Source organism: Canis aureus, chromosome 14 (assembly GCF_053574225.1).
Source record: "Canis aureus isolate CA01 chromosome 14, VMU_Caureus_v.1.0, whole genome shotgun sequence".
In the NCBI taxonomy this organism is placed as follows: domain Eukaryota; kingdom Metazoa; phylum Chordata; class Mammalia; order Carnivora; family Canidae; genus Canis; species Canis aureus.
In genome coordinates, this window is record NC_135624.1 from 45,927,713 (window position 1) to 45,945,474 (window position 17,762).

The window sequence follows — 17,762 nt, forward strand, 5'->3', positions numbered from 1 at the left end:
CCCCCGCCTCCAGCAGCGCCCCCCCTGCCCGAGGCCCCGGCTCCGGATCCACGCGCGTGACAGCCGCCCCCGAGCCGCGGAGCGCGAGCCGCGGGGAGCGCCAGCCCGGGGTGCAAAGTTGAGCACTGCACAAGAGCCTGCCCGTACTTGCAGATCCGCTCCGGGCCAGGACTACCCGAGTGGGCTTGGGTTCTGGGGCTTTTTTTTTTTTTTGCAATGAGCTGGGGACGCGGCGGGGACCGGACCCCGCCGGGGTGGGGGGTGGGGGTGGGGTCCCTGCGGGGACCGGCGCGGCGACCTTACCTGCGGCGGCAGGCGGGCTCGGCGCTCTGCTCCCCGGCCCCGGTCCGAGCGGAAGGGAAACTTGAGCGCGAGCGGGAGCGGGAGCCGGAGCGGGAGCGGGAGCGGGAGCGGGAGCGGGGAGGGAGCCGGCGACTGCAGCAGCCGAGCGAGCGGGAGCGGGAGCCGGAGCGGGAGCGGCGGGCGGCGGGCGGCGGGCGGAGGGAGGCGGCGGCGGAGGGAGGCGGGGGCGGCCGTAGTGGCGGGCGGGGGGGGGCGGGGCGCGCGGGCCGAGCGGGCACGAGCCCCACGCCTGGAGGGGCGGAGCCAGGCCGCGGGCAGGGCCGCCGAGCTCCCCCGCGGCGCAGGGACCCCCCCCGCCCCCCCGCCGCGGGGAACCGCCCGCTGCTCCCCGCACCTGCACCTGCGGCGGCTCCCCGGGGCGCCCCGAGCGCTGCTGCCCGCCCCCCACCCCCCGCGGGGCGCCCCGAGGCCTCCAGGGTGCGGGGGCCCGGGTGGGGGCCGCTGCGCAGTCGGGAACGCGGACACCCGTACGGCCTCGCTCCCCCGCGCTGCACCTGCCCTGGCTCCAAGGGAGGGGCCACCCCCGCTGGAGGGAGGGCAGGAGGGCGGGACCCGGGCAGCCCCCTCCCCCGCCCCGGGTCACTGGGCGCGTCCACGCGGGACCGAGTCCCCCGCGCGCTGCGTGGAAGCAGCGGGAAGTTTCTTGGGTTTCCCGAGCCCCGTTGGGTGCGCCGCTCGGTCCTCCACGCTCCTGCCGCCACCGGGACCGGGGCCCCGCGGAGCCCCAGGGCTGCCGACGCCCCCCTGGCGGCCCCGCGAGCCGGTTCGCAGACCGCGTGCCACCGCCCCCCCCCCCCCGCCCTGGGGCGCCCTCAGCCGCGCTTCCCCTGCGGCGTCTTCCTCGCGTGATGGTCGGACTGGCCAACAAAGATCTACAAAAGTTTACCTGCCGCCCCCTGCACCCCTGCACCCGCCCCCTGCGCCCCACCCCCTACACCCCTGCACCCTCCGGGTGCACCTGCACCCCGCCCCTGCACCCCGCCCCTGCACCCGCACCCCGCCCCCTGCACCCCTGCACCCGCACCCCGCACCCCGCCCCTGCACCCCTGCACCCACACCCCGCCCCACGCACCCCGCCCCTGCACCCCGCACCCCGCGCAGAGGCACCGGCCGCGCGGACCCGGCTCAATTCTGGGCGCGGGGCTCCCCGCCGGGAGGGGCACCTGTTGGGATGCCATCCCCGGAGCGCGCCTTCAGCGCCGTGTGTGATCCGTCTCCCTGCTCTCCCGTTTTATCGCAGGCATTAAAATCCAAAACGTGCAACTTGAACAGAAAAAAAAAGAGCGAGAGAGGTTCTCCCTGTTGTGCTGCACGTAAGGCCGAATGTTAGGCAGCCCACCGAGGGGTTAGCTCTTGGAGAAGTTGTTACACACGTCAGACACTTTTAAGGGGGGGGAGGGGGGGGAAAGTATGCCGATTTGCTTTTCTCTTATTACATGTGGAGTCCATATGTGCCAAACCCTTCAATTTCGTTAGTTACGAACCAAAAATCCAGACTTTTTTTTTTCCCTAGATGGTGCAGTTTTCCTGGCCACAGACACCGCTAACCTAACAGTAAATTTCAGCTTTGCTTCCAAGATGACGGGAGGAGAGTAAGACCTTTACATGGTAAATATTTCAAGCTGTTCTTTTTAACCTGTTAATCACCACTTTCTGAACAAGCACTGCGTGGGCTCCAGCCCAAGCCGACATTTGCTCCCCTCCTATGCTGGCTCCGGGAGGAGGGCCCACCACCCAGCCTCCCCACCACCCACCCGGCCTCCCCACCACCCACCCAGCCCGCCCACCAACCACCCAGCTCCCCACCACCCAGACCCCAACAACCACCCAGCCTCCCCACCAACCACCCAGCTCCCCACCACCCAGACCCCCACCAACCACCCAGCCTCCCCACCACCCACCCAGCCCGCCCACCAACCACCCAGCTCCCCACCACCCAGACCCCAACAACCACCCAGCCTCCCCACCAACCACCCAGCTCCCCACCACCCAGACCCCCACCAACCACCCAGCCTCCCCACCAACCACCCAGCTCCCCACTAACCATCCAGCCTCCCCACCAACCATCCAGCCTCCTCACCACCCAGCCTCCAGCCTCATGAATATTCCCTTCCCCACTGGCCCATGGCAGAGGCTAATTGAAATTCCCAAAGATAAAAAGCTGCCGTTCAAGACCTTGCAAGGAGGGGATCTAACCCTCTTCTCCTTGGTGTGAACCCTTCACTCCCTACTGTATTTTCCTGTCTTCCTTTTCTGGCGGTCCATCTTCATTAAGATCTCTATCACTTTTCCACTTAGACGACTGCTAAACTGTTTACGTTTTGATGATGGAAGTTGAACACCTCGTGGTTGCGTCCCCACGGTAACTGCTATGCTCCAACAAAATGTCTCTTTTCGGAATGTCACAGTTTTTGTAAATATCTTCATAGATTATTTTCATATTTGCCAGTGTAGTTTTTTTTTTTTTTTAACTTCTGGATTCTAATGCTGCATTATAGATGCTTCGGTTTGTTTTGCTTTAAAATTTGCATCTATTTTGAATGATTTCTAAAAAATAATTAGGCTTTCCCATTGGCACCCTTAATAGGTTTGCAATCCCATTGCCATATGACCCATTTATATGGAACTTCACAAAGCTGAAAGCTCTTTGGGATGATTTTCACCATTTTTTAAAAAACTCTATGTTAGAACAGCCTATAGATTTGGGTGTGCACTTACTTGAGGCAGACTTCAATAAAAACCAGATTCCGAAAATTCATTATAAACCACAATTTTTACTTATTCCCCACAAAATGTTTTGCAACGTTGCTGAAGTGGGTAGCTGTGATTTGATTTCCAAGCACATGAAGGGAACTGGAAATCAGAAAAGCTGATTGCAGGCAGTGGACCTCTCCTTGTCTCGCTGCATCTATGCTGGTATTTCACTGCCGGGGATCTTCAGGGATCGTCCAGCTTCCGCAGGTACCTGACAGATCCAGTCTGATTTCTTTCTTCTCTCTGTGATGGAGCTCAGTGCACTGCCTGTGATTTGAGAGCCAGCCTGGGGAGGTCGTGACTAAGCTCTTCCTACCCACTCCTTTTGGAGCATGTCCTAAGGCAGCCAATCCTGCAGAAGAATTGACAACTAATTGGTTGCCAGTAAATCTAAATTTGTTTCTGCCCAGGCTAGGGCAACGCAGAACCTTCTGTTTGAATTACTCTCCCACAAATGGGATTGGGGGGTCACTCCTTAGAGATTCCTTATCCTTCATACTCTAGTCTCTAAGAAGATTTCCACATGAGGAACAAGAATGAAAGACAAGGAATTGGCGGGGGCGGGGGGGGACAAAATTGGTTTTGTCTGATTTTTCTTTCCCCATATCTTACAATATTGCACATTTAAAAAATTTATTATAAGACTGTTTGTGTTTTTTGAACAGATATTTTGGAGAGCTTCCTTTTTTAGGGCCCAGCCATATAGACTTGGCATTACTGTTGTGGGGAACTACTTTTCTGTATGCCCTGGGGAACTCATAAATCTTAAAGTTCTATATGGTAATATGTGCATTTTTCTGTATTATATACACTAACTCATACAAATATACAGATACTTATTGATAGAAAGAGAATCTGAACTAATAAAAAGAGGCATAAGGATGTTAATGAGAATAGCATATGGATAATACGTTTCTACAAGATGCATTTGGTCTCACAATGTAATTTAATCATGCCGATTTTTACCTACTTTGAAGAGAAGTACCAGAATTCAACAAGAATAGCCTCTCACTGTATTTACAAATTTTAAAATATTGCCATGCATTCTATATAATAAACATATATACACTTTAACTACACCTTCCCATCTGAGTCATCCGCCCGAATGAGTATATAAATCTGTGAAAAATTAATAACTAAAGCATAAATTTTCTTGTTTTCACAGAACTAAGTGCTATCCTGTACTTTTCCCCAGAATGCTTCACTAATTTCAATGTTTACTTGGATGGCAAGTCTGTTCTATATTCACCAAATTATCATTAAAAACAAAACAAACAAACAAACAAACAAACAAAAACTAGAGCAAGTACCCATCTGGTAATTCTTAGGTCAAAACCGTGGCCTGGCCAAGCTCCATTTTTCCCTGGAAGTTTAATTGAGATGGATGGTTCTAATATGTCCACTAGGCTCCAAGCTTCTGAAAGAAGAAACAGCTGGAAAGTGGGAGTAACTGGCCTTATAAACAATTCCAAAACTACTCTGTTACATTAATGTATTTAGGTCACATTTCATTTTCTAATGACTAAGTATCACGTATACCAGATTGGATGAACTCTGCATATTACCTTCCTCAAACAGAGTAACTCTGTTTATAAAGTAATTTTGCAAATCCTTATCTAACTTGCAAATCAAATATATCATGCATTCAGGATATCCTGGTGGTTTCTGAGATTTTAAAAGCGACTCACATCAAACAGTCACAAAGAGTAATTTGAAAGGAAATCCTTTTGCCTTCTTTTCATGAAATTATAGATTAAATGCATTTTCCAGTTATTGAACTACGTCCCAAAGCAAAGAAAACATCCCGGTAACGCAAAACAGAAGTATGCTGTGCATTTCGTGAGGCTACCTGATTGGCAGCTTTTGCCTCTGAGGCATATTTTGCAAATAATAATCATAGTAATGCAAATAATAAAAATCACCGTGCAGTGTCTTCACTTGTACAACACAATAGATCCCATTCCAGATATTTTGCATGGATTAATTTAAACAGGTAAGGATTAGGCTTTTATTATTCCTGTTTTCACTGGTGAGAAATTTGAGGCACAGACAGCTCAGTCTAGTCTCCTACCTGTAGAGCCAGGATAGAGCCCAGCAGTATGGCCCCATGGCCTCCGGGCTGAACTACTATGCCATATTGCCTCTGCGTTACTCCATGAGCCAAAATTCTGACTTCTTGGGTGCAGTCTACCCATTGGGGCTTTGGATGAGATACTTAACTATTAATGGGTAGTGTAAATAACAGCCATATATTCATTCAACAAGTCCTACTAAGTGTCTCCAATTTACAAGACCCCTCTGGATGGAAGGATGATGACGGTATGGTCGTGGCCTTCAGAGAGACTATGAGAAAATTGGAAAGCATGAAGTAACATACTTTGTTCACTGCAAATAAATTAATAGCCAAGGCTTAGACGTATGTGTATACTCTAAAAACTTTTCAATGTTTCCAAGACAATACCAGCTTTACTAAGGAGTAACATGCAGCTTAAAGAAAAAGAAGGCGACATGGGGAGCTTTACATTTAATTAAGAGTTCACAGATCTAGCTGTTCCCATATGCCAATTAGTAAATGGATTATTAGTAAGCACGTAATTAAGCACTTTCTATGACACAAAAAGCCACTTAAGAACTCCCAGGACCAGGAAAAGTTTATGTCCAGAATAAACGATATTTCTAGTTTCTATGGGTACTTTCTGACTAACAACACCTTATTAGGTAAAATTATGCAGGAGAAGCCAATAACAATAAAGAGCGACAACATCAGAAAATAGAGGAAATCCAGGACCTAATTTAGGTCCATTTACATACATTTCAATTGGGCTAAGATTAGTCCCAAGTGAAGAATTATTTCAATACCATTATTTTTGGCATCAAAACTGTTCCATCTTGAGAGAAAGAGAGAGTATACATATTGTGAAGAAATAAATGAAAAATATAACCAGGCTATGAGTGTTTCGTGGTCAAAGAGACATGAAAGAGAAAATAGAAACCAATTATTTCTAAGAAAAAGCGAATAATGCCATGGCAAATTAATTATGGATATCAAATGATTTTAAATAATAATAGGTAGATCATTTCTCCTTACTAGAGACTCTTTGTATTTGCCAAAGGAACTTGCTCATAGTTGCACAATAAATAATTGCTGATTTCTTTGTAGAGTTAAGCACTTTGGAATACAAATTGGGAGCCTTGGTACCAGAGTTAAAAATGGCATGACCTTGGGCAGTCTCAGCTTTCATATCCACTGGAAAGCCTCAAAGCTTTCTGTCTCAAACGCTCACCAGTAGACTTTTTTTTCCTCAAAGAATATCTCCTCTGGTGTTCTCAAACTTACATCATCCCCCCACCAAAATCCTGAAAACTGGGAGTCCTTCTAGGCTCTTTTTCTCGACACCACCACCACCACCACCACCACACATTTCTGTTGCTGAGAAGATGAAGACAGCTCTCCGCTGTCTCTGATCCATTCTCTCCACTCTCTCCATTACCGACTCCACGGCCTCAGCTCTGTCCTCACGGGGACTTCTGCGTTCCTAATAAGCAGTAGCCTACTAACCAGTCGCTCTGCCTCCAAGCTCTGCTTTCTGCAGTTTGTTTTCCACGGCCAACATGAGTCTCCCCAAGACCAATTTGATAGCGTCATTCAATCATCCCCAATCCTTTCTTGATAAAAATACAGGGTGTGCACTCTTTTGCATAGCACCGTTGACCACTGTTTATTATATTGCCAGCCTCAACTGGGCTCTTTCTGCACACATATTATTTATTTATTTATGTTCTTAGAGAGAGAGAGAGAAGGGGAGAGAAAGGATGGGGAGGAGCAGAGGCAGAGGGAGAGGATCGTAAGCAGGCTCCAGGCCCTGTGTGGAAGCTGAACTTTGGCTTGATCTCACTACCCCGAGGTCATGGCCTGAGCCAAAATCAAGAGTCAGATTCTTTTTTTTTTTTTTTTTAAGATTTATTTATTTATGAGAGAGAGAGAGAGAAGCAAAGACACAGGCAGAGGGAGAGGCAGGCTCCATGCAGGGAGCCCGACGTGGGACTCGATCCTGGGACTCCAGGATCGCACCCTGGGCCAAAGGCAGGTGCTAAACCACTGAGCCACCCAGGGATCCCCCTCAAGAGTCAGATTTTTACCCAACTGAGCCACCCCTCTGTTCACACGCATGTGCACATGCATATGCACACATACATCCTCCATTATCAGCATTAATTTTTCAACACCATCCTGTCCCCCTCGCCTTTACGAATGAAAATATTTATGTTCCTCTCAACAACCAAATATTTCAGGCCTCCATGCATTGGGCTTTTACTGCCCCCTTCAATTAGAATGCCACTTTCATATTGTCTACCTGGTAACACGTCAAGCCTCAGCCCTATAAACTAGTTCTTACCTTTCCAGATGAAATTGTCCACACCACCCCTTGTACTCCTGCTGAACACAGCACGGGCATTTAACACAAAACCTAAAGACCCGCCAGTTGAACTTAGGTGCTAACTTTTGTATCTTACCCTATAACCTGCGAGCCCTTTGAAAGCAATGAGCTTCATCTAAACCATCTTTACCTACCAAATGCCTCGCACCGAACCAGTCATATATAACCTCAAGAAATTCTGGAGGATTGAATGAAGGAAAGAAAGAATCGATGAATGGATGAACAACTTAATAAATGAATGAGAGAACACTTGGGCATCTGTACCTTCGTATGTCCATGAGGACCACAGTACTTTCTTCCTGCCAAGGAAATGAGATGCAATAAGCACTCAGACTCTGGTGCTAAACCCAGGTCCTAACCCTAGTTCTACTATTCATTCGCTATGCAACCCTAGATTAATCCCTTAGCTTTGCTACCCCTAGTGTTCTCACCTGTTTAGAGTGAGGATAACTAGGAATCCACCTCGAGTGATCTTCGTGAGCATTCTGCGAGTTGATAACTTGTGTACAGGCGACACCTGGATCATAGTACCACACGGAGCTTGCTGATACCACTGAAGTAGCTGAAAGCTGTTAGTTCACGTGCCTCGACATTTAGTAGATGACATGAGTTACGCTCCTTGCCATTACATTTATTGAGTCTTTTGACTCCTCTTTTTCAACATGTCCCCATCCCATCCACTCTTTCCCATCAGCATTCACATTCCCACCTTTGCAGGACAATTGGTCAGAACCCTCCACATGAACCCACATTCTCTTACGGTGTCTTTTTCCCCCCCATGAATACATTGCTTCCCTCATTCGTTCCCTTGCTCTTTCTCTTCTCTCTCTTTCTCTCTCTTTCCTGCCTTTTTTTTTTTATGTCCTCTTTTTAGTGTGTCATGCCCTTCCTTTTTATTCCAGCTTGGCCTGCATTTCCACCTTTTGTTAGTTTTCTATTGTTCCCTTCTCCTCTCTGTCTCTCAATAATATTCATATACAGCGTAAGTCTGCATCTGTCTGTGCACTTGTCCTCTGTTGTACGAAGAAAATCGGTTAGAAGAGTAGATATGGGTAAGAGAGTGTCTACTTAGGCGTGCAAATGTGAGTGCCAGCACTGCAGAGGCCTGGGCATCCCTGCCTGTGCTTCTGTGTTAGGTCTCTCTATAAGTCGTGCTCTCAAATCCACTCAAGTGTATTTTATTGATTCATTACATGAACTGAATGGAAAAGTCAAATGACTTTCTCTTTTGAATTGGCAACTGGTTTGCCTGCGACAAAGAAATTGCTGTGCGTTGAGTCTTCTGTTTAAAAGAGATCCGCATCTGTAATATGCAGAGAGCCAAAGTCAGTAATCCACATTGAAGCTTCCAGCTATCTTCCCAGGCATACCCTAGATTAAAATATGGTTATAAGTCACTTTTCCTTTATTTATTTTTTTTTCTGTGTGTGACTTCCAGGTATCCAGTATCCTTATGCTACTGCTTTGGAAACAAAATATAACAAGACTCTCCATTATGAGTTAGGAGATAACAAATTATCCTTCAAGGATGTTTTGGGGTTTTTTTGTTTGTTTTATTTCTTTGTTTCTTTTTCTTTTTGAAGAGAGACATTTTCAAAAAGACTTATGACAGACAAGAGATCCATCCAGCAAATATTGCCAGTTTCCAGCCTGGATGTGTGAACAGATTGAATTTCCTTATTCTCATTGAAATTACAGGTGACAATGAAACTTCTGAGCATTGAGAGGTGAGCAAAAGAGACCCGGGCCATTTCGAGATGGAGGCTGAATGAGCAAGTGTCCGATGCACCAAGCTTTCTCCTTCCTCGCTGTCTGCTTGTGGCCAGTGACAGCCCCACATGGCGATCACTCAGTGGGACCTTGAGTGAGGACAACGAAGATCAGAGTGCCCAGCTGACCTGCCCTGGACATGCGGCATGAACTAGAAGTAAATATTTGTTTTAAATCTCTAAAATTCGGGGTGGTATTTAATCATAAAATAACTTGGTCTATTTTGACTTCTGAAGGGTGAAAAGGAAGTTTTGTTGTGTGTCCTTTCTTAATACCAACTCTGGGATGGAGAGGCACAGAAAATATTTTTTTTGCAGGGAAGGCTTTCTTAAAGATCGTGAAGTCACAACATACAAATAATTGCTTGCCTAAGTCTGAACCAATTGGTCTTTGGTCATATCTGCGCTTTGTTTCCATCCCTTAATGGTCCTTTGTTTTTTTTCTGCACCTAAGCATCCAGAGGGATTGTCTGGGGTTGTTTCTGACAAACAGTTCCAAATCTCTATTGAGTACAGACACTGAAAGTAATAGTAAGGGGGTGCGGTGTAGACAGGATGGTATTCACTGAATTCCAGCAGAAACTCCCATTGCCGAAACATCCAGTAGATTCCAGAAATAAAATGGAAAAAAATGATAAAAAGAGAAGGGGTGAGAAAAGAGACCTGAGAAAGCATGTGCCAGATGTGAAAGCGGAAGCGAGATGGTTACAAGGACAGGTTCCGAATAGAAAGTCACGTCAGGGATTTATCTCCCTCTGTCTACGACATAAAGAGAAATAAAAGAAATTGTCTCTGACCTAAAGATAGAGTGTGCGAATTTTAAAGGCATTTTCAGAGATTTTCAGCAAGGTAGAAAAGGCCAGTTAGTCATGGATTTTAATACGAATTATGTTGTTGTCATTACACAAGTCACTGGAGCAAAAATTTCTAGGTTCCAGCTGCTCTTAGCCAGTCAATCAACATCATTCAAACACAAACCATTGCAACAATTTCACATTCAAATTGTGAGGAGAAAAATACATAAGTTTTTAATAAGCTCTCAAGGGACCAGAAACTATGATTTGTCTCTCTTTTGATCCTTTATCGTGCTTTTCATATTGTAGGTGCTCAATAAGTGTTAACAGGAGGAAGAATAAATGAGTCAATAAATAAATGAGTAAATTAATAAATTAATGCACAGATGTGTCAAAGAGCTCATCAAGAATAAATGAGTGAGGGATCCCTGGGTGGCGCAGCGGTTTGGCGCCTGCCTTTGGCCCAGGGCGCGATCCTGGAGACCCAGGATCGAATCCCACGTCGGGCTCCCGGTGCATGGAGCCTGCTTCTCCCTCTGCCTGTGTCTCTGCCTCTCTCTCTCGCTCTTTCTCTCTCTCTGTGACTATCATAAAAAAAATTTAAAAAAGAATAAATGAGTGAATAAATAAATTAATAAATTAATAAATTAATGCACAGATGTGTCAAAGAGCTCATCGAAGTTGTTCTCGCCTTATCCATCTTGACCTTTCTAGCCTGGCCTCCGTGCAGCGGTCTGAGTGCTCTTTCCAAAATACAGATCTGTTCATGTTACCGTGGAACTTAAAATCCTTCAGATAATTTCCTATTTCTTGTAAAGGATCGAGATCCCCATCATGCCCGTCATCCTGGATGCCTTCTCTCCTGCCTGCCCTTGAACCGTTGTTTCTCTTGCTCCATAAACAGCAGCCTTTCAGGTCCTGGAATGTGCCTGGTGTCCTACTGCCATTTCTCCTCCTGCCATGAGGTGTTGTAGTACGTGTGCTCTCTGCCAGAAAGCTCCTGCCCCCATTACGCACCTGTTCAGCTTTCATATTAAAAAGTTAGGAAGCACTTCCTCCATAAGGTACCCTGACTTAGCCCCTACCCACAAGTCTCTATTGGATTCCTCTGTTATATGTGCTTTCTCCTAGAGAATGTGTCTCAGTACTTTTTTGTTTTGTTTTTTTATTTTTGGTTATTGGGTGTGATTATTTTATTAACATGTTACTCAACTATAGTACATGTTTCAGGAGTTTGGATGCTATGTTTCTTTTTACATAACATTGTATCCCCAGCAATTAGTTGCTTGCCTGACACAGAGTAAGCACTCAATAAACAGTTGTTGTGGAGGGCAGGGGGGAATGAAGGAATAAATGAACCTATAACCAACACAGGATAAGATGTCTAATGTCACTTTCAAAACTAGCATTTCATATCCCTAAAAATAAATACTGCAGTTCAGAAACTTGGATTGTTGCCACATTCGTAGAGTCTATGGAGAACTCATGGCTGAAGACCACGTCATGAGAAATGAGAAGAGGGCACACCTTGTTGTTGCCAAGTGGGTGGAAGGTAACTCAATCAAGGTAGACCAGCAAAAGGAAATAATAAGAAAGATAACCCTGCACAGTTCAAAAAGAGGAAGACTGTTTTCTGCTCATCCGGTGTTATATGGTAAAGGTGGAGCTCAACAGATTCTTGACCTCAAAGGGTTAAACCAAGTACATGTGTTTTCCAGGGTTCAAGAATTGAGCATTCCAATAGATCTCGCCTTAGTATTTTCTGCTTAGATGGGGTGACCTATCCTTATTTAGCTAGATTGCAGGACTAATTTGCAGCCCCCCACAGGAACCATGTGGATGCAAGTTCAACAAGTCTTTGGTAAGATCTTTGTCATGAAGGAGTTGTAGTGGACAAACCATACCTTCTATTACTTACCTATTCTTATCTTATAAAAAAATTATCCTATCTAATTTCTCTAGGAATTCTATTACAAATGATAATTATCTTTTTGTACCAATTTTTACTAAATCCTAACTGTTCGTCTCTTCTATATCCTTATAAATCCAAGTGTATGTTAAGAGACATGTATTTTACCTAGCATTAATATATAATTAAATGAATATTTGCACATTTGTATATACATATATTTATAACATGATCCGAACTAGTCAATTAAGACTCAGGAGTCAGTAAATAGCTGTTCCACAAATCTGTTCCACCACCTGCTTTTGTATATGAAAGTTTATTGGGTCATAGCCATGCACATTCATTTATGTATTTAGCTCATCTGTGCTACAATGACTGAGTCTTTGTGACAGAGTCCATGTGGCCCATAAAGCCCGAAACATTTCTGTCTGATCCTTTAAGACAAAAAGTTTGCCAATCTCTGAACTCACTAAAAGAGTTTCATGTTAAGCTCCGTAACAAGGTGGTTCTTTTATACCTTCTTTCAACAATTACTATTTGGAAGGCTCCTTTCTAGCTCCTGGGGGAATATTGTCTGATCGGTACCCAAAAAGTGACTTAGAAAATTAGTTACCTTTGTTTCTCCAAGAGAAGAATTAGAAACATTTATATATTCAATTTATAAAATGTAAAGCCAACTATAGGTCGGCCTTATTTTATTTCTTTTTAATTTTTATTTTTTTACATATTTTTATTTAAATTCAATTTATTAAAATATAATGTATTATTGGTTCCAGAAGTAGAGGTCAGTGATTCATGAGTCTTGTTTAACACCCAGTGCTCATCACATGGCCTCCCTCATGCCCATCACCCAGTTACCCCATCCCCTTACCTTTCCCCTCCAGCAACCCTCAGTTTGTTTCCTATGATTAAGGGTCTCTTATGGTTTGTCTCCCTCCCTGATTTCATCTTATTTTATTTTTTCCTGTCTCCCCCTGTGATCCTCCGTTTTGTTTCTTAAATTCCACCTATGAGTGAGATCATATGATAATTGTCTTTCTCTGATTAACTTATTTCACTTAACATAATACCCTCTAGTTCCATCCACATTGTTGCAGATGGCAAGATTTCATTCTTTTTGATGGCTGAGTAGTATTCCAGTGTGTGCATGTGTGTGTGTGTGTGTGTGTGTGTGTGTAACACATCTTCTTTATCCATTCATCTGTTGATGGACATCTGGGCTCTTTACACAGATTGGCTATTGTGGACATTGCTGCTATAAACATTGGGGTGCAAGTGCCCCTTCGAATCACTACATTTGTATCTTTGGGGTAAATCCCTAGTAGTGCAATTGCTGGGTCATAGGGTAGCTCTATTTTCAACTTTCTGAGAAAGCTCTGTGCTGTTTTCCAGAGTGGTTGCACCAGTTTGCATTCCCACAGCAAACAAACAGATTCACCACCTCTTCAAGAAACAGTTTGATGAAATAATTTGTGATTTGTACCAAAAACTAAAGTAAAAGGTCAGTGTGCATCGTCTGTATTGGTGCATGCCCTTCACCTGTGCCCTTCCCTCAGGCCCCCATTACGTATCATCTTCTGCTCACACTAGGTTGCCAAAATATGTTCACCTGTCTCCCCAGGTGGGATGTGAACTCTTTGAGGATGGAAGCTAATGATTTATTTATTTCTGTGTCCCTTTCACAATACAAATTTGTTGAAAGAATGGATAAATGGATATATGGATGGATTTGACTCGGTCAAATGAACATTGATATTCTGCATGATTATACCAGCCATCGGTCATAAAATCATGAAACAAGTTGACATGACAGGTGAAAAAATATGTTTTGTGCAGATAAACATCCTCCCACCTGATAATTCTGTAAATACTCATGTCGATGTCACCTACCCATCGTTACCTATATACTCAATGCAGGAATTCCCTGGTGTTTTAGCACAGGTTGTCTTTTGTCAGAGGATTGTCCTAAAATATTTCTACTATTTAACTCACAAAATGCAACCAACTAAACAACAACAATTCACATCAATTGAAGTTTTATCAAAGTATCTAAAAGCAGAAATAAAACTAAAGAAGAATAGATTGAATTCTTAGTTATCATTGCCTGACAATTGTCAAGTAATTGATGTTTTTCCAAATCAAATTCTAATATGTTGATCTCTCTACAGATAACATGGACTCTTGGGCTTTCACTTTTCTATTATTTGGTAGAAATTATGGATATCTACATAAGCTATGGAGAGAGTGAGAGATTACCTAACTATTCTTAACACTAGGAAAACATTGGGAAAAAAAGCAAGGAGATGCTTTTTGTTCCTATAAAATTTTTGTAGGTCATTTAACTGCTCCCAAGTATGGATCCCACCTTAAACTCTGAAAATAAGTAGAGCTAAATAATGTGGAATGTCCTAGAACCAGAATTTGATGACCAGACTTCAAGTCAACCTTCTTGGGGTTCCATTTCGATCTGTCCTCTTAGTTGTAGTAAGTAATAGAGTTCTTCAGTTGAGATTAATTCCCAGCCAATACTTAGTTCTGGTGAAGTAGGATCCCACTTTATACTTTCACACCTGATTCCTGCTTTGGCTCCCTCTTTAATATCCCTTCTCTAAAGAATCAATTATTATTTTGGTCTTCCTAGTCCTCTGGGGGCCTCAAATCACAGAGGCCCCCTGACTCTGTGTCCCCCTGGCTCTGTCTTTTTGTTGTTGTTATTGTTGTTTATTTTCTTCTTTTGCCTTTTCCTAGCATTTTATCTAACAGTGAGAAAGGTTCTGGCCTATAAAATAGTGCAATCCTAGCAAAGGCTAACAAAGCCTGATGGATAAAGAAGAACACTGACTTTAGAAAACTATAGACTTGGGATCCCTGGGTGGCGCAGCGGTTTGGCGCCTGCCTTTGGCCCAGGGCGCGATCCTGGAGACCCGGGATCAAATCCCACATCAGGCTCCTGGTGCATGGAGCCTGCTTCTCCCTCTGCCTGTGTCTCTGCCTCTCTCTCTCTCTCTCTGTGACTATCATAAATAAATGAAAATTTAAAAAAAAATCTATAAAAAAAAAGGAAACTATAGACTCAAGTGTTACAAGACCTTAAGTGCCCTCTATACCTATCCTATCATCCACTTCTACCTAGAGTGTGCCTGATTTATAATCCTGAATAACTTCACTTTATTTATTCACTTGACTTTATTAAGTCATCTAGGACATTATTGAAGGATCCTTTCACCACCACCATCCCACCAGCTAGTTTGCTTGTTATATTTTCTGGGCGTAACTAACTGTAAACAATTCAGTGTAAGTAGTATGAGATATGTGTATGGACATATTAAATTTAACTAACACTCTAGAGAAAGTTAATTAGCCTAGGAAATGTCTCACGATCAATCAGCCCCTTTGGGTTAATTAATTTAAATTAGACCTATAGGAAATAACCTTTTGTTGGGGATAGTAATGGGATTGGGGATATGTGAAAAGTAAAGGGGAGTTTAAGAAAGACCCTTGCATGATTGAAGTATGAGAAGACCACACTTGACAACAACCAATGCCCTGAGTGCAACACTCCATTCCTAGGACCTTTTACCTGGAGACATTTTGCTACTGGTTCCAGTTACACAGGCTGCAGATCCTGCCATTAGAACCTCTTGCGCCTCACTCAGAGTGAGTGCTTTTCATGGATGGTGCTCATCTGTGACCCTGAGGCTGAAAGAATAAACCCTTCTTAATTAAGCTTAAGAAGTTCAGTGATTATGCCTGCCTGTTAATAAATGTATTCTATGTGGCAGATGTTGGCTTAAGATTTGTTTTCACTGTGACTTAACATCTGCTAGAGAGGTTGCAGGGTGAGGATTGCCTCTAACCAGAGGTGGTTACTGATGTTTACCAAGAAAACCTGACATTCACTAAAGGACCGAATTGGTTTTGGCACACTTGAGTAATTTGGAACTGTTCAAAGGAACTGTAGAGTTTGAAAATGAGAAAACAAGGAGTGAGCAGCTGGTGTTTAAGAAAACGTTGCCAGGGCTTTCTAGTTGGCATAGGGCTAAAGGTAGCAATAGTGACACAAGTTGGCTGGAGTGGGTGCAGAAAGGGAAGGCTTACTCACGTCTGAGTCTAGGCTCTTAAACTTGGACAGGGTCTCCCTGAGAAAAGACACTTACAGCATAGATAAGAGAGTTTGGGGCAGAAAAGGTGTTTTATTTCTAGAACACTTGCAGATAAAATGGAAAGCAACTCTTGAACACGGTTGTTGGTACATAAGTCAGAGCCAAAGATATTTTAAGTCTTAGTATCTTTCCCCAAAGAAGGCTCACCATGGCGCATGCTAGCATGAGGGGGATTGAAACTGAAAGACAACAGATTTATAGCCACAGATTGGAGTTCAAGAAAAATGAAAAGGTAGCGAGTCTGAGCTACTGGCCAAGAAATCATTAGATACTGTTAGCTTCCCTACCTGGGGGAGGGCATGATTAATGAGTTAATAACCAGGATTGGGAAGGTTGGAACACGGCAGGAACAGGGAACCAAGCAGAGTTTTACACCATCTGACCTTGGGAAGGTCTTCATTGTCCCCATGTGCAGATTGACATTACACCAGAGGCTATTTGGAGAAGATGAACGTTCAGGTCCCTCTTTCTCTTCACTCTCCATCATCTTTTTTTTTTTTTTTTTAATCAAAAAAGCAGCAAATAAAATTAGGAATGTTTCTGTTTTTTTCTATTTGGCTGGAATTCTGGCTTCCATACCTGGATGCCAGGGAAGGAAAGATACTATGACTTTATTTTCATCAATTACTTTTCATAAGAAGTCTACCATATTTCCTCTGGTAGAAGTAGAGTTTATGCACAATCCCTTTATCAAATTGAAACAGATTGTCTATAGTCATATATTTTTTAGGAGTTTGGTCAGAGACTTAGTTTTTCATTCATTTACAAATCATCAAAATAAAAAAATAAATGTAAATGGACACATGGTACACGGGCTCTGCATATACTAAGGAATCTAGTTGACTGGGTAGTTAAAAACCAGCAGTTAACTTATAAAGCCATTAGTTGCCTTTTTTTAAAAGGTTTTATTTATTTATTTGTGAGAGAGAGAGAGAGAGAGAGAGAGAGCATAATGGGAGAGGGAGAAGCAGACTCCCCACTGAGCAGAGAGACCCACGCAGGGCTCGATCCCAGGACCCTGGGACCATGACCTGAGCAGAAGGCAGACGCTTAACCTACTGAGCCACCCAGGCACCCTTATCATTACAATATAGTTTTTTAATTAGAATTTAATTAGAATTTTTCTAATTCTATTGCCAAACCTCTCAATCAGCTTCCTCCGGTAACAATATACCAGGCAGTGTTAAAGGAGAGAGACAGAGACAGAAAGATGGAGCTCCTAAGCCATTTTACTATGGAAGCAAGATTCTCCATTTTTAGTAAAACAATACTAAACCACATTTATTGAGTGTGCGTGACACTATGCAAAGAACTTTATATATATAGCATCTCTCCAGGCTCTTATAACAGCCCTCTCAGCCATTAGCCCTGCTTTAAAAATTAGGAGAGAGGCACTTGGGTGGCTCAAGGGTTAAGCATCTACCTTTGGCTCAGGTTGTGACCTGGGGTCCTGGGATCGAGCCCTGTGTTGGGCTCCCTGTTCAGTGAGGAGCCTGCTTCTCCCTCTCCTTTTGTTGCCTCCTCCCCGTGCTCTCCCTCCTGCTTGCTCTCACTCTCTCAAATAAATAAAC

At 44.2% G+C, this 17,762-nt stretch overlaps 1 protein-coding gene and 1 long non-coding RNA gene across 5 annotated transcripts in view; one reads left to right on the forward strand and one right to left on the reverse strand.

Moving 5' to 3' along the window:
• GABRA2 (gamma-aminobutyric acid type A receptor subunit alpha2) overlaps positions 1–1,660 on the reverse strand; it is a 162,046-nt gene extending 160,386 nt beyond the window's left edge. The window contains exon 1 of one of the 2 annotated variants that reach the window (XM_077847903.1): positions 1,527–1,660. The gene's annotated coding sequence lies outside the window, so the exon portion shown is untranslated. Of the gene's footprint in view, positions 1–303; positions 476–1,526 lie in introns of those variants that run through there. The other variant, XM_077847902.1, reaches the window with a different exon arrangement.
• LOC144283596 (uncharacterized) overlaps positions 1–17,762 on the forward strand; it is a 33,906-nt gene that overhangs the window by 674 nt on the left and 15,470 nt on the right. For 2 of the 3 annotated variants that reach the window (XR_013352159.1, XR_013352158.1), the window contains exons 2-3: positions 1,877–1,971; positions 9,255–9,483. This is a non-coding gene — a long non-coding RNA (uncharacterized LOC144283596). Of the gene's footprint in view, positions 1–1,876; positions 1,972–9,254; positions 9,511–17,762 lie in introns of those variants that run through there. The other variant, XR_013352157.1, reaches the window with a different exon arrangement.